Source organism: Psittacula echo (assembly GCF_963264785.1).
Source record: "Psittacula echo genome assembly, chromosome: 5".
In the NCBI taxonomy this organism is placed as follows: Eukaryota; Metazoa; Chordata; class Aves; order Psittaciformes; family Psittacidae; genus Psittacula; species Psittacula echo.
The window spans coordinates 62,297,636-62,314,695 of NC_137739.1; the positions used below are offsets into that span (position 1 = coordinate 62,297,636).

At 35.7% G+C, this 17,060-nt stretch overlaps 1 protein-coding gene across 4 annotated transcripts in view; it reads right to left on the minus strand.

The window, feature by feature from the left end:
• The window catches only part of DICER1 (dicer 1, ribonuclease III), a 68,032-nt gene that overhangs the window by 50,487 nt on the left and 485 nt on the right, over positions 1-17,060 (minus strand). For all 4 annotated transcript variants that reach the window (XR_013956776.1, XM_080617243.1, XM_080617244.1 and 1 more), the window contains exons 2-3: positions 1,409-1,474; positions 390-490 (exon numbers count right to left, since the gene is read on the minus strand). The gene's annotated coding sequence lies outside the window, so the exon portion shown is untranslated. The remainder of the gene's footprint in view (positions 1-389; positions 491-1,408; positions 1,475-17,060) is intronic.

Genomic DNA, 17,060 nt, shown 5'->3' on the forward strand with positions numbered 1-17,060 from the left:
TCTTTTCTCTTCCCCCAAATTGATTGTATTTCACCAACTGCAATTGAATATAAAATCCACAATAAATATTTACACACATACACACCCCGTTTTAAGAAACTGAGCATATTTTCTAACAGTACTCTGCTTCATAAGAAATATCAAAGCACATGTTTCATGACAAACATCTTTTTTATCTGTGCCACTGCTGCACCTAACCACCTACAGATAAAATAAAGTAGCTACTTTCATTATTCTTTTCCAAGACATTCATGATAGATTTCTGTAATCTCATATATAGAAGTTACTTTACTCTATGGTCCTGAAGAAGCTTTAAAAATAAGATAGAAGAATGCAGTGAAGTAATGCTTAAAAACCTGCTTCTCCCATACTGCAAAGCATAACCTTACCGTTTTAATTTCCGCAGTCTCTGTGTTTACGCTTCGCGAACTGCACTTTGACAGCATGATATCAGCTTGTAGATTTATCACATAATTTGCAAGCTTCGGCTCTTAAAAACAACAACAACAAAACTCATGAAGTATAGAAGTCGTTTCAAAAGGGAACTACAATAGCAGGGTTAACTGTAGTGATCTGGTTGCTTATAAGCATTTAAATGTGTCAAGACTACACTATAACCTGCTGACAGAAAATGAGCAATTTAAGTCCATTCTGAACATAAATTATTTTTATTTAGTATTAGAAACAAAAATTTAAAAGTGTGATTTAAAAGCCAATTTTTGGTACTTTAAATGTTCAAGGAAGCCTACTTCCCTAATCCTATTTACAGGTTACTATGAAAACCTGTTCGTGTGAGAAAGACAGTAGCAGTACATTCCATCTGATTTTACTATGTTCTCTTTAACTGTACTGTTTTCTCCATGCACATGTACTTTCATTTCAGTTGACTTAAATGTAAAAAAAAAATAAATAAATTTGTAATCCATTCTTTCATTAAAGTATTTCAATTTGAAAGCCTAAGTACAGTAAACTCATGAAAAAGCAACAACCATTTCTTCCTAAGCACATTAACACATTTTTTAATAAAAGTAAAAATATTGTGCAATTAAGATTGTGATTTACATAAAATCACATTTAGCTAAACAAGTAAAATTAGGGAAGATGGTCATTCATGACAAAGAATTTCATAGCTATATTAACCATTCCATAAAACAACAACTTATATCAAAAATACCATATTTAAACAGACCTGCAGAGTTCAAGATCTAAAATTAAAAAATTCTACAATATACTCACCTGAAGTATGAGTTTTCCCAGACCTAAAGAGAGATTCTTAAGTCAAGTTTTTTTTTAAATCGATACTGAAAACTTAAATGTAAAAATCTTGATGAAAATTTCTACTCCAATCAGTTCCATAAAGTTAACAAGGAGGACACTCCCAAGATTACTTCAGCATGTTCATTTTTACCTCAAACGCTGATGCTGAGCTTTTCCAGAGTCTCCAAGCCTGTAATCTTGTTTCACCCTAGGTAACCTAAAAGGCAATATAAGAAGAAAGCATTTTAACATGAACTACCATAAAATCAACTGTGCCATGTTATAGTCTGCTTTCCTGCATTTTAATATTTAGCTCTGTAGCAATAGCACATGGTCCTTCAAAATCGAATTATCATATGTCCTTTTTTGTCTGGGTACAGACAGGCAGTGTCTGCAAGATCAGCTTTAAGTGCTCAGGAGATATTTGCATATTTTGTTTTATCTGCTAAAGTAATGGCTAGCTGAGCCCAACCAGGTTTAGTTTATCTCCCCTGTGCTCCCTCCACACGTTTCAGCTAATACAGTACTGAAATCTTGAAGAAAATTATCATTCAGCACATTTTAAAAAGATATCTTAAAGAATGTGTTTCCAGAAAACAAAATAAACAAACAGCTATTGTTTTCTTTTACAACAAAAATATGTAGGGAGCACAGCACAGAAAATCTGATGAGTGCTGAGTTCATGTACAAAACTGACCTTCACAAATTTTATTCCCAGGGCTGCATTTTGCATTTGTGTTTGCACCATACATACATCCTTTTTTCCTGCACAAAATACATTAAATTGCTGCTAAGATGCAGCAATTAAAACTTACAGTAAATGTTCCTGTTATGCCTATTCATTTATTCACTGCCTCTAAAACATGAGCCAGAATATGCATTCCATTGAACCAGAAAATAACTGAATGGAAAACTGTCACATCTACAGTAAAAATAGAGAAATATATTCCACTCTGTATTTGCAAGAAAACCAGAAATGAACAATAAATACAACACTTAGTTACCCCACTATATAACAAGTATGAACTGAAAGAAAAGGTTCAAGTCTTGTCAGTAAAGCTAATGCCATATACAGCTTCGCATAGTAAATTTACTTTATTCCCTCCTCATAGATGGCAAACACAAAGCACACATAAGTAAGTAATATCTGGGAGAACCAAAAAAAGCACGTAATTCTCCACCAACCACAACAATTTCCTTTGGCACATCAAAGCCGTACAACAGGAGACTGCAGCTTTAATCGATTGGCAGACATGAATTACAGTAGCCCCTTTTAACGCTGAAGCCAACATAAAACCAGACAGGCCACATTCCTGAGATGCAGTCAAGTTCTAGTACAAAACGCCAAGCTTATATCACATTAGCATCTAAATGGTAGTGGTGCGCCCACTTCGACAAAAGCCTGTTGCGGGGCACAGCTGACCACGTAACCCTGCAGGCCACAGGCATCTGCAGCCTCCCAAGGACCCTAGAGGACCATGAGCACAGCCAGGGCTTACCACAGCAAACAACACAACCAACCCCTTCAGCACTTACTAACTACAGCGTTGGAGTCCAACCTCATAAGAGTTTTTTACCACATTAAAAAAGGAAAATCTTTTTACTTTAGAGTGACCAGAGACCTTGTTAAAAGCAATCAAAGGGCTGAAAAGGGAAAATCAGCGAGGTTTCTAGAATCTCTTCTACTGAACAGTAACCCTACTTTTTCATAGCAAAGAAAGTAACAGCTATTAAGAACTGTTAAGAGCTCAACATTCACATATTTTATCAAAAGGTAGAAGGTGAGAGTTCCAAGATAATGAGCCATTTGGAGTGTCTAGCTAGACACACCACAAACACACCAAATAGTCTAAGAAAGCAGCAGCAACATAAAAAAAACCCAAAATAATGCATGAAACAAAACCCAACACTCAACCAAAAACCAAAACCAAACAGTTCTTATAAAGACATCAAGAGAAGCATCCAAGAAGTGACACACCATTCACTTCCACAAAGCTCCAGTGCCCTAGAAATCTGCAATTAACCAATAGTTACTTCTCTGAATCTCAGCCAAGATCTTCAAGTATCTTAGCTATTTGCTACTTAACATTTGCCAATATGAAACCCAAGTACTTAAATATACCAGAGCATACAGAATATATCAACAGGCTTTGTAATGCAGTATTTTAAAATAATCATGTTAATATGATATCTAACTGCTGCTATTAAAAAAAGACCTACAGAAAATATTACTGGCAACAGGCTGAGCCTGAAACACAGACTATCAATGTTCTTGCTCTTCAACATCTACAGTTTGAAATTAATCAACTATTCCCTTCATCTTGGTAATGATGTTAATATTTAAACCATTATTCAAACTGTTAAGAACTTGAAAATTAAGTTCTTATCTTGCAAGAAGATCTATGCAACTGGACTCGTAAACTCCCAACAGAACTGTGGTGAAGTGAATTATCATTGTGCAAATACAAATGAATTCCAGCAAGAATCAAATCCCTGCAGCAGAGGGTAAGGTATAAAAACTACCATTATGACTGGGAAGAAAAAGTCTGTCTGGGCCGGCATTCTGTCTCTCTATAATTACAGCTGGTTGCAGATGATGGGGGGGGGGAAGGGCTGACTATAAAGCAGGACTCATCCTCTCTTCCAAGCGTATTCCAGCAACCTTATATTTGAGATATTTTTCTTTTGTTTATTATGGTACAAACAATAAAGTTAGTCAGAAACCACAATACAAACCCTCTACTGCCTCAGATTAACTCCAAAACAAAATACTCTTAGCATCTAAAGAACTAAGCCTTCTCCATGGAAGTCAAGAAAAAAAAAATAAATCAATAATAAAAAATTACACTCTGAACATAAATAAAAAAAAAAATCTGAACCCTCAAATACAATAGATTTAACAGCAATTAGAGTTAAATTATTTCATGGAACATTTTCAGGGTTACTTTCAAGCTACTGCTTAACCCACAGAAAAAAAAATTCACATCTAAGTTTATAGATCTTAATTTATATAGGTAACTACACTATTATTATATCACTATCACAAAAAAGGAATAAATTACCATATCTGTGAATTTATTTATCATTTGGTCCTTTACATGGGTAACAAATTATTTGCTTGTGACATAGCTTATTTAAAGGTTAGCTTCAAGCTTTTCAGGCGTCTACGTCATTCGACAGGAAGGCAATTAAGCCCACATTAGGGCAGGGAATTCGCTTTTCCCCAACCTGGGAGCAAGCTGTGAGGCAAGTACAGTTCCAAAGCACCAATTATTCTTGCGTATAAGTAAAAGCAGCAGCTGCCTCCTGAATATAACCCCATGTGGGGATTTCAATCCCATTATTTGCATAAACATAAATCCTTTCTCTCCATGTGGCATAAAGTCAAGTTTCCCAAAACATGAATGGGTGTTCGACAGTTTTCTGTTATCTCTGTGCCAGTACATCCAAAATTACCAAGATTCCTACATTACAAAAGTCTGTCTCTAAGTCAGTAATTGCATGATGCGAGACCTGCAGACATTTGGGTTTTAAGTCACCCTCTAGAATTTCCACCGAGTCTAAAATTAGCATTCAAATCTATAGATGGTCATAATATCAGTTTCTGTATCACCCAAGAATCAGTATACAAATGATAGGCTTTTTTTTTTTTATAAGAATGTTTATTATTAATGATGCATTAAACTAACTCATCCTAATGCAACCTTAAAATACATAAGTATTATGTACTGGTTGGCACATTATTTACTTCAATTACATTTTGGGCTTTGCAGCTTTTAATCTAACTTCCTAAGAAAGAAAGGCTTCTCAACCTATGTGTCTGCACATGTTCTTCCCCTCTAAAGAAGCTGCCAGCTGGAATTTTCTTTCATGTGAAGCTGGGTTGAAGTCAACATTAAGTTCAATAAAATATGTGGTATAAAGACTATTTTTGCTCCCTGAAGACATCAAAAGCTGCTCAGATGCCACAGAATCAAATCTACAGAGAGATAATGAGGAGAGTGAAGGATGAGAAGGGAGGAACAGGACATGACAAACAAAAACAAAACACCCCCATACTTTGTTAATTCTTACATTTTATTGGGAAAAAGAAAACCAAAAACCCACCCACAATCAACCAACCCACCCACCCAATATTGAACCACAGGAAAGACATTTCCTAGCACCAGAGTATGTAAGAGTGTCTAAAGGTGTAGATAAAACCATCCTGGAATACAAACATTGTTGCAAGAGCTCTCACACAAGATGAGGGACAGAATTTCCCACATTATAATTGCAAGACAAGAATACATGTGCCTGACTGTAAAATGATCTGAATTGATTCCAAAATGGAAAAGGCCATTAGAAAAGGAAATTCTTAGCATTTTATCCATCTGGCTAACCAACTTCATGTGCAAAGCCATCAGAAAAGGCTTTTATGTGGAGCCATTTCTTGTTTTAAGAGTCGAGAATCAACCCGGCCAGTGTTAATTATCTACATGACTCTAATCTCAAATTAACAAGTGTGGTGCATTCTGCAGCATTAACGGACCAATGCTAAAAAAAAACTTTGCACAATGAAGCACTTTACGGTATTCCAGGTATTTTAAATTTCCCCTTTATAAAAATTGAAATAACCTGTAACTTAATGCTTTATATTTGACTCAATTTGAGTCAAACTGAAAAGAACTGCTTTTATATCATACTGAAGCATTACGCCTCAGCACACAAGCAGCTACTTGAATGATACATACCTAGTTGAATACAATGAACATCATGTTAGTAAGCCACAGCATGTTATAGATACTGTTGTTTCCTTACATGTAAATATATGCATTTAGAATAGAACATTATTGTTTCTTTACATTCTTTACAGTTAAACAAACTAATATAAGATGTCAGCAGGTCACATCAATTAACAATTTTTATTTATTTTAATGCATCAATCTTGCACTTTTCAATACTGCCCCATAAAGCACAGATTTACATACTGTATGTGGCTCAAAACTGGTGAGAAGTCATAGATACTACATTTTTTAAGGATATAAAGGCAGAAGCTTCATGTAGTATTTTCTTATTAGAGTTATTCGTAACACTGTTGACCTTCAAGAACAACTGAGATGACACTGAAACTGATTCACATATATCCAAGAATTTACCTGGTGAAAAGATAGCCATGGGGGAGCTGAAGTCCCTGTCTGAGGTAAAGTGGCAAAAAAGTAACAGTACGTGATGAGACATGCTTGTTTTGATTCTTCTCAGCCCTGAGCTACATAGGTAAGAAAAACTGGAATAGTTTGCAAAGATTTGAGGACTTCACCTTGTGCTGTATAATTTTTTAATTGATTTAAAAGAAAAAAAAAAAATCCCATTATTTTTAACAGATGCCTTAAATGGAAGTCTTGGGTTTAAGAGTAAATATGGAATAATCATGATTTGACTTTGAAAAATAAAAATATTCAATACCCAAAATATTCAATTGGAACAGCTTCCTCTCCCCATTATGTGGAATCATAGATGTCTAAAAATATAACTGAGAAGCTTTAAATTTAGAAGCTTTTTTTCCCCTACTCCTTTAAAAGCTTTTCACATTCTGATCACCTATGAAAGCAACAAGGTCAAACAGCAGAACAGCCTACCATGTTAAGAGTTACGATGTAACCCCTACCACCAACACTTGCAACTAAGCATTAGTAACACTTCCAGTGCAAACACAAACCAGAAAACTGACCCACTCCCAATTCAACCATTTGTCAATTTTTTCACCGTAGCAGAACAAATGCAAGATGAAAAAGAATAACTGAAGATAAAATAGGTATCCTTGAGAGATTTCTCTGAATTATATTATTAGGTATATTAATAGATATCTTTGCCTGATGCCAAGTCTACATTAAAGAATCTCTTCAGTCCCGTGCAGACCAATTCAGTACAATTTTTCATCTCAGCTCTGCACATTACATATATAGGAATGGATATTATACTATGTGGCTAATAAAAAAGAAGCTAAGCTACTACTCCTTGTTGAACGGTATAAAAGCTTCAAAACCTGAAGGGCAAAGATAAGTTTATTTTTTAGCAGCGTTTTCTCAGAATAGCGTGAAAGCTATCACAGCATATAGGCAAAAGCATTCTCCAGTATGCAAATGAAAGGATTGTTCCAGACATCAAAGCATGGTTTACTGAATATGGCATTACTCAGTTATTATTGAGGCAGGTTAGAAGGAAAGGTAATGGAATACTGCTGAAAAATTCCACATTTTCTATATTATTCTCTAAAACCACTCAGGGTTGAGAAATTATGTTTTAAATGAGTTAAATCCCTGTATATAATGCAGTTGAGGGTTTCTGACATTAGCTTGGGTTCTGGAAGCAATTAATACAGTACTGCACCTGTCAATTAATTCTGCTGAGCACAACTCAATTTCCTATGATTCTTTCCATTTCAGACTAAGTGGCACAGTATTGCACTGAAAGACAGGCATACCTACAGGATTCAAGTCCATAACCATCAGCTGAAGTAAACTCCTTCACTCTGTAATGCTAAAATTCTTTAACACTGTAATTCTATCTGTCCTGAACTGCATTTTCAGGGCAGAACACAAATATACTAGTTTTAATTTCTTGTCTAAAAACATCACCATAGATTTTCCTTTACCCGGAATTACCATCTCCACAACACTGGTTATCAAGTAACAGTAGTATCAACAAAAAATATGAAGCAAGAGAATTCTGTCCTGTTCTTACCACACCAGTTGTAGTTTCCACAGAAGTTGTCAATGCCTAACATAATCTAATTACCAGAAGTATAATAGCAGTCATTTTACAGGTTGCTTGATTGCAGCAACATTAAACAGTCAACATCAAGCAACCATCAATAAAAACTGAGGTGTTTTACTGTTTCATTAGTTCAGAGTTTTCAGGGGAAAAAAGTTTAAAAAAAAAAAAAAAAAAAAAAAAAGCAGCCAAATTCTGTGAGGTCTTCCTGACAGCTGCAACAGCAGAGCCTGAACCATCTCTGCTTTCTGCTGGTGTCATAAGCTTCTGCTCTGGATACATTAAGTCCTACAAAAAATATGTGACAGCCTGGCAGGTACATTTGCTGCAGAAATCCAAACCCAAAAACAACTGAACAAACACAAGAGCTGGGAAATGACAGGAAAATCAGATAAGCAGAAGAACACATCTCCTCCATTTTGAATTTGAGAAAAGAAAAATAAGATTCACACACGATCTAATGCAGTTATGACTGTATCCTTCTTTCAATCTGGGCAGCTCTGCAGAGACTTTCAATAATTTCACTTAGCGATGAGAACTGAATTACGAGTACTTTCTTTTCCTCATTTATCCTTGCATTGCCTTGCAGATGACCAATTCCAGCAGGTCAGACTGACTATGTAGCTCTTCAGAGGTCAATCAAACCCAGACTCTCTGAAGAGATCCATAAAGCAGCACAGAAGGGGACAGGGCAAAGCAGCTCTAATGAATAGGTAGCCTGTTAGGCAGAATCAGAAGAAGCACTGCCAGCATTTAAATGACAAAGAACTCAATCTAGTTATGAGGCAATCAAAGAAAAGGAGCAAGCTTCTGGAAGTAAACCAGAAAAACATGAATGCAATAAAAATCTTGGAAAATTTGAGATAATTCTGCTTACAAAAGGAAAACAAAAAATTACTAAAAACCTTGAGACCAAATAATTGAGTTTTAAAGTAGGAAATAATCAAGCATTTTAAGGTAAATTACCATTAACACCCCAATACAGCAAGCCTGATTAGATCAAAAGTATTAACACTTCATAATTTAATCTGGATTTATACTGGGAAACCTTACACATAATGTTCCTTACATGGCTAACCTTTCTATCAGTTAGAAGCATTTTGGTTTGCAGTTTTCTTTACAAACAAGTGCTGCCTCATTGACATTATTTACCTTGATTTGCAGCTATCAAATACAGGCATCTGATTAATGAGGAGGGTAATGTCACAGCCAATATTAATATTCAAGTAATTATACCGTTTAGCTTATTAACTGGTATATTCCATTATGTAGTATAATTTTTCCCCTGCTTATTATGCCTATTGTGCCTTTGGAAAGAATTTACAACTCAATTAATGCAAATATATCTTAAAGTTATAATAATAATTAAAACTTTAAATTATGCAAAATAAATATTTAAATACAACTGGCTTTCAATTTCATTGACTAACCATTTGCTTTTATCAGCTAATACGCTGCCTTATTTGAGCAGGCATAAACAGATGTACCCAGATGCCTAAAGAGTCAGTAATTGATTGGTATGATGTTCAGAATGATTTAAGCAGAGTACATGCCTACCTAACTTTGAACAGAGATCTGAATCATTTCCCATTTCTTCCTTAGCACTTCTTTCTCAGCTCTGTAAAGGAATCTCTCATTTCTCTTTAGTTAACAGATGAACAACAATACCTTTCTTGCACAATAAAAATCAAAAGTAGTATTTCTAGGAAAACTGCATAGCTAGCTTTCACCTTTTTAAAGACTGAATAGACATACTTACTGAAGGACAGATATAATTCCAACACACAAAAAACCCATTCCTTTTCTCCATAACTAGATGTAATTCATTCAAAATTGACCACTTTCATAATTTACAGTTCAAGGTACTTCAACATCTTTCAAACACACACTAAAACTAAATGGTGGGAAGAAAAAATACCCAACAAATTAAACCAAAACAAATCCCAGGGTACTAAGTCTAGGCCTTTAAAACTTGCAATATAAATATAGTTTTGAAAAAATTTTAAAGGTATATTGAAGTAATTAAAGTTTGATTTGGTTGCATAGAGAAACTGAGACTAATCAACTAAGGCAATGAAGTTCATTCAAAAAGTAAGTGTGTTAAACCCTCATGGGAAAGCTGTCACTGAAAGAGTGACCTTGCATCCTCTCCAACAGGCGAAGATTAAACACAGAGCATATGCAGAGTTTTAACATGCCATAATTTCACCAAATTGGCATTTCAATTTTAACACTCTCAAGTATGCTCATCAAAATCTGTGTCTGGCTGTACAAACTTTTCCAAAATAATCACAGAAGAATATGATCTCTGGTATACACAAAATACAGAAAAGTCACTTTGCATTTTACCACTTTTCTTTCACTTTCACTCAGCAGTGAGACAAAACGCTGTATGATAAAGACTCCCAGATCACAGCTTAACATGCGTTTAATATGGCATTGCTATACACACAAAATCATCATTCTTATTCTCCCTTCAACCAGCATGTCACCTCAAGCCCTGTCTTATGCTGACACAACTGTTTCCAGGTAATTTATGAGATCTAGAGACAGACCATAACAGAATAAGGAAATCACACAGAATAAAATTGTTTCTTAATTAGTCTCCTTAATCTACTTTACCACATAATTTCAGAAATGCTTGCACCAATAAAGCTTAACAACAAATACCACTACCTGGGGATACAGGTCTTCTCTTTCTAGGCAGAAATGCTATCTAAAATGCATGTCAAACTACCACCAAGATACAGCTTGTGCACCTCAAATGCCTAAAAGGAAGAAGGATTTACTATTTGGAGTAGTATCTCCATGATTGTATCTGTCCTAAATTGAATACAAATATTTTACATTAAACTTTTCTGCATTTCTAATTAATCCTCTAGACAGTATCATAGTATCAAGTGCAAATACTTCTGCATTAAGTATTGGCTATTATTTCGTATGAAAATTACACATCTGTCAACTAATATTCCTAGAAGTGTTCCCGTAAATTGAAACTTGTAAATAGTGTTTATCCCATAAATCCAATGGGATACAAAAGTTTAGCCCGCACTTTAAGTGCTGAACTCATTACACTGAAAGACACATTGTTTACCTTTTCGATATTCTTGATCAAAGATCAAACCAACCTAAAAAAAAAAAAAAAAACCCAACCAAAAAAACCTCCATCGCTTTCAGAAGACTAGGAAGCTGGATAGAGGAAAACTTTTATTTTAGGCAGTTTCTTGCACAGCTCCCTAATTATGGAGTCACGACTATGAATTACTGCTACATAAAAATGAGAGGTTTTAAACTAGGCATAAGTCCAGAGCTGAATTTCCCAAGCTAAGAGCTAGAGTCTAAGTGTTCCATCTTGATTATTGCACTCTGATGGTTGTTACCTTTGTTAAAAAGCTGTTAAAAGCTCAGAATAGTAAAGAAATGTAGTTATATCCAACTGCATTTTTATTTCATTTTCATAACAAACCATAGGCTTCTCCTCCTTCCCCTCCCTTACTTTGTTCATATCCTGGATTTACCACAGCTGATTTTCATATACAAAACCAAAAGATTACTGTAATAGTACACCTTTTTATAACAGCAGGTATTAACCATAAGTAAAAAAGTAGAAGGTTGAGAAAAATATGAAACAACTGTTTAAATTCATAGGTGAGAAGAGAAACCAATATTCATAAAGGAAGACAATCAAGTGGAAAGTAGGATTTTGGGATCAGATTTTATAAGACTGCAGATCCAATCCCATGGCAACGTAGTGCTAGATGAAGTAACCCCACTCTCACTTCTCCTCCTGTTCCCTAAACAGCTTTGACAGTTGTCTGAGTCTTTGGGAGAAAAAGAGTTCAGCACACTAACAAGTGTTTCGGATTTTTTTTTTTCTTGACCTAGACAAGTTTTCTGCAAGCTGAATTGAACAGTTGATGGCGATCAGATGAGCCTTAGAGCTGGCATGAAAAGATAGCTGTCATCCATTTTGACAGCCACTAGACTGCCTACATTACAGAAAACAAGCAAATTGGATTCAAAGCGGTTTTGACTGTCACTCAAAACCAGAGACCAGTTTCTCTTCTCTATTGCCAACTGTTGCTGAACTGTTACACTAATGACAATAAACCTGAAAATACCAAATCTTCTTGCTGTCTAGTCCAAAACTATTTGAAAGCCTCAAAAGTAAACACCTAGTGGCAGCAGATAGCAGTAACACAATGGATGGATAAAAGATGTTAACAACTGTTAATAGTTGGCAGTCAATGTATACATTAGTAGCATTATTGGCATGCTACTCAAAATGCTTGCCAGCAATCAGCACCTGCTTCATCATTATGCCAGTCACTACATGCCTTAAAACCATCCAGTAATTCCTTGTAGACCCTCATCCACTGAGATAATAACCAGACAGTAGACAGCTTTAAGAAGTCACATGTCACAAGATCATGTCTTACTTCCCCCCCCCCCAAGTATTTCTATAGACCTCATATCACTTCTTAATAACTTTACATAGAAAAATTGACAATATATGCATTTAGCTTTAGCAGAAACATAGAAAAAACTTTAGGGTCACTGAAAAAATTAGAGGGCAAAGCTTTTAGTCATATTTCTAAGCACTTTTTCATTTTAAGTCCTCTTTCAAAAACAAAAGCCTACTAGCCATTGACCATGAAGGTAGCAAGGCAGAGAGGCCTGTCTGCTCAGAAATACAAAGCTTAAGTGAGAAACTATAAGTCTTTACTTGAAACGGATCACAGGCACTAATATAAGACGATCAAATATAATCAATGAACATTATGGATTCATAAAGCCATAATTAATAACCAGTATAAATACAACTCAATGTCTTAATGTACAGAGACAGAATATAAACATCTAAAAAGAGTCTTTGATTTAAACACTTGAGAATTAAAGGAGGTGGTGAAAATACAGATCCCTGAATTAACTTGCCAAAAATCAGTGAGAGAAGTCAGGTCCTCTGAATCCTAGACAATGTCCTAATCACTAAATCACCTCTTAGCAACTTCATCTTTATGTATTCTTTGCTCATTTCTGCTTGACCAAGAAAATGCAGAGCCAAAGTCATCATAAAAAGCCAGTAACAGTTGCAAGAAAGCTGTAAGAAACCTGATCTACATCAGAAACAAAGCAGATTTTGCAAACAAAAGAACAAAACATGAATTGCAAAGTTAGCCAGCCCAGACATGTTTGCATAGGCAAATCATCTCAATGGAGTTAAACAAATTAAAAAGAAAGCTGCATTTCCCTCACTTCCTAAGGGGAGGAAATTTATGCTACCAATAAGTGGGCAGGTCTAAAACTCCAAACTATAAACAAAATACTAAGGAAAATAATTTAAAAAAAACATAGACCCTTAAGTTTAAGGAGACTGATTTTTTTTAACCACTATCTACCTATTAGCATCTCTGCTGAGAAAAAGGCTGCTACATGGCTTGACAAATTATGAGGAATCAGATTCCAAAAGAGGAGAATGGCACTGGAAACTGAGTTTTAATAACAGTAAGGGGTTTTGTTTTCTTTACAAATGAAAAACCAAGATGATACTGATGAGCAATTAAATAAAATAAAAATAAATAAATAAAATCCCAATGCCTGCTAAAATAGTCCCAACCTGACCATCACTTTTTTCAGCAACCAATCCTAAAGCCAGCAGCCACTCTGCTGCACCTCAGATAAAAATGCACACTTACTCAGTGAACCTAAAGGAACTGATCCTCTATGAAGAGTAACAGAACATGCAAAACATCGGCAGAAACTGATCACGACAACTTAAATGCCGTAAGTACTGAGAAAAAGAGCAGAGGAAACCAAGCTTTTCTACAATACTATGATGCATTAACAAGGATCAAGAGAGAACAGTTTTGGTTCTTTTTCCAGGACTGAAAAGTAACATCTGTGCCAACAGAAACAAGATTCATTAATGGGTTGCATTTCAGTAAAAGCCGTGTCAAACAGTACTGAAGTCTCTTAGATCCAGATGCATTTATGCAAGAAGTTGGAGAATATTGCTTTTCCTTCTTTTCCCACCTGAGGACATTTCAACACCTCCAGCTGTGCAACAATGCAAGTAAATTCCTAGACAGTAGTTTCAGTTCTTTGCTTCATGATTCCAAAAGCTGCAGAAATTTGAAGGTGACAAACATCAGGGAAAATCTACTTAACTAAGGTAATCTGCAATATAGAGCAAAAATAACACGGCAATTTGAGATGTACATGCAAGAACTACTAAAACCAAGAGTTCACCCAATACAATATCATGGCATACATTAAAGTGGGCACTGCCTTGTCCTGTGCATTCGGTCTTTTAGAGTGGTTATTTTCATTACATCTCTATATTCACCCCATCCCCCCAAATCATCAACACAATCTGAACATCAAACCTTGAAATCCCTACCAAAGATTGCAGTAACTTCAGCTAAAAAATAAACTTTAAGTTTTTACTATATATCAGGATTTTTGCTCTTCTGGTTTATTGCAATACATATGGAAGTCATGAAAGGCTAGAGGATGAAGACACCTGGGTGGTGTAAAGAAAAATCGTGCCTTCTCTACTCTGATCATTCTTAGCCTTCAGAGTAGAGTGTTCTAAAAGCAGAGAGTGTTCTAAAAGCATACTGCACACAATTATAGAGAAGTTCCTATTCTATATAATACTATAATTATAATTGCTTTAAAGGGATCCACTTCCGGGGGGGGGGGGGGAATAAATCGAAATTTCTGTTCTATCAGTCTGAAGAAATTGCTGTTGAACATATGAAGGTGATGAGATACAGATGATCAGTGGTTACACTGCCAGGCTTTAGCATATAAGAACCATCTCACTGTTCTGCCAACAACCTATTAAGCTCAGTATACTCCCTAGTTTGTACCACCTACATCAGAGGAAAAAAAAAACAAACCAAACCAACCATCCAACCAAAAAAACCAAAACCAACCAAACAAACAAACCAACCCCCCAAAAAAACCCCACAAAACCAAAAAAAACCACCTTATGTTTCCTCACAGAGAATTAGGGAGTGATAGAAAAACCCATCGCAAAGACTGTTTGACCTTCTATCTGGTGCCTGATCAACCAGATTATACCCTGAAGTAAAATTCCTGTCTGTAGTCTTAGCACTTCCTATAATGCTTGTCGTTCCTAAAGCATACAATTATTTTCAAAAATCTTCCTGAACTCTTGCTCACTTATATTCTACAGCTTATCTGAAGAGAAATCAAGCATTTCAACTGCAAGTTCTCCACATTCATTTTTTTAAATAGGTCCTTGCTCTTTGAAGAGGGATACACATTTTTGTATTTGGTTTTGCTAGTAATTTGCACTCAGTTACAGATCAGTGTACATTTACTCTGTTCATATTGAAAGTGAATATGAAGTGGAGATACTGAGACTACCATCTGCGCTAAAGCAACTCTGTGCAATCCATTAACTTTTCTGAAAAACAGGAAAAAGTACTTTACAAATTCCTGAAGTGCGAAATTAGAAACATCTATTTGGCTTCCCTCTGACAGTAACCAATGGATGACATATATGAAGAAGTATAATAGCAGAGCAAGCAGGAATACCTTCCACTGACCAGTCACTCACCATGGTGTTTGTGGAGTCTGAGAAGATCCTCCTGTGTTTGATAGACTGATGATTTTTCCTACAAATTAATTGTTTCAACTTCCTTGTAAACTTCTGGCATTCTCAACATGCTGCAACACCAGGTGTTTTAGTTACACATGGTGTAAAGGAGCATCTCCTTTGTTTTGAATGTCTGTTATCCCTCCACTGGTACCTCTTTCCCTGGATGAAAAGCACTAGTCAATTTTTGATCTCTTTTTCTTTTAGACTAGTATGACTCTTTTTAGAGGTAGAAAAGAAGGGAAAATATCCAAACGGTATTTAGTATTAACCATATGGCCTCAGAAAGGATTTATACTGTGACTTATTGATGCCACTTTCTTCTCATGCAATCATTAACTGCAGCATTAGTCAATTTTTGACTGCTGAGTACTGAGCTGCTGCTTTCACAGAACTGTATCACCAAGGTGCTTTCATGAACTGCAGTAGCTAATTCCAAATTCAGCACTTCTGAATAAACATGTATTTTGTTAATTTGGATTAATAAATAACAAAATAACAACCCAATGATTATACATGTAAAAGCATTTTCCAGCCTAGTAACACCTTCAAAGCTTATTTAACCACAACATATCTTGTACAGACAGACAATGGGAAAGACCCTCTTAAGGGAAGAATTTAGGAGAGTAATTATGGCATAATAGAAGGCAGTTTCCATTTGTATCTATATCAACCTGTTAAAACAAGCACTACCCAACCTACTGAACATACACATGCAGTTTGCACTTCAACAGAGCATCCAAAATGCCTTATTAAAAGTGTAAAACAGTGTAAACTGAGTGCAAAACTGTTTCGATTTTTCATTTTGTTTTGTTTCTCTGAATATGGTTATCACCCAGCCTACGCACTTTCACCATGTAACTCGAAGTTCTTCATCAAAAATACTCAAAACTGCTCATCTGAAGTGCCAATCATACTCCAGATTTTCAACAAAGTTAACTGAAATACTAAAAGTCTCACTTTTTTAAAACAATGATATCTGGTTAATGATAATACACAAAAAATAACTTTTTTTTTTTTTTCCAAATGTATCACAAACCATTTTGTATTCACTCGTGGTTTTTTAGATTACCTAATACAGCAACAAACTCCAGTGGAAAATCCTTCACCTTTGTAACCTTTTGTTTTTCAAGGTAAGGCCACACAGCGAAAGATCTGCCTTAATCACGCCGCCACTATGTTTTTTTCACTCCATGTACTTCCTTCATTTAAACTGGAAGAGGACGGAAAGGAAGCAAAGAGAAGAGCTACGAGTTTCCTACACCGCCTTTAACGTGAGCACAACAGAGTGGAAACTCTTTTACTACCATGCGCGGCTTTCCTCAGCCTACCACGACACGGCAGAAGGGCTCCAGAGCCCTCCGGAAGGCCAGGTGCCAGCCCCCTGAGCGCCCGCCTCGGCGTGGCTCCAGCGCGGTTG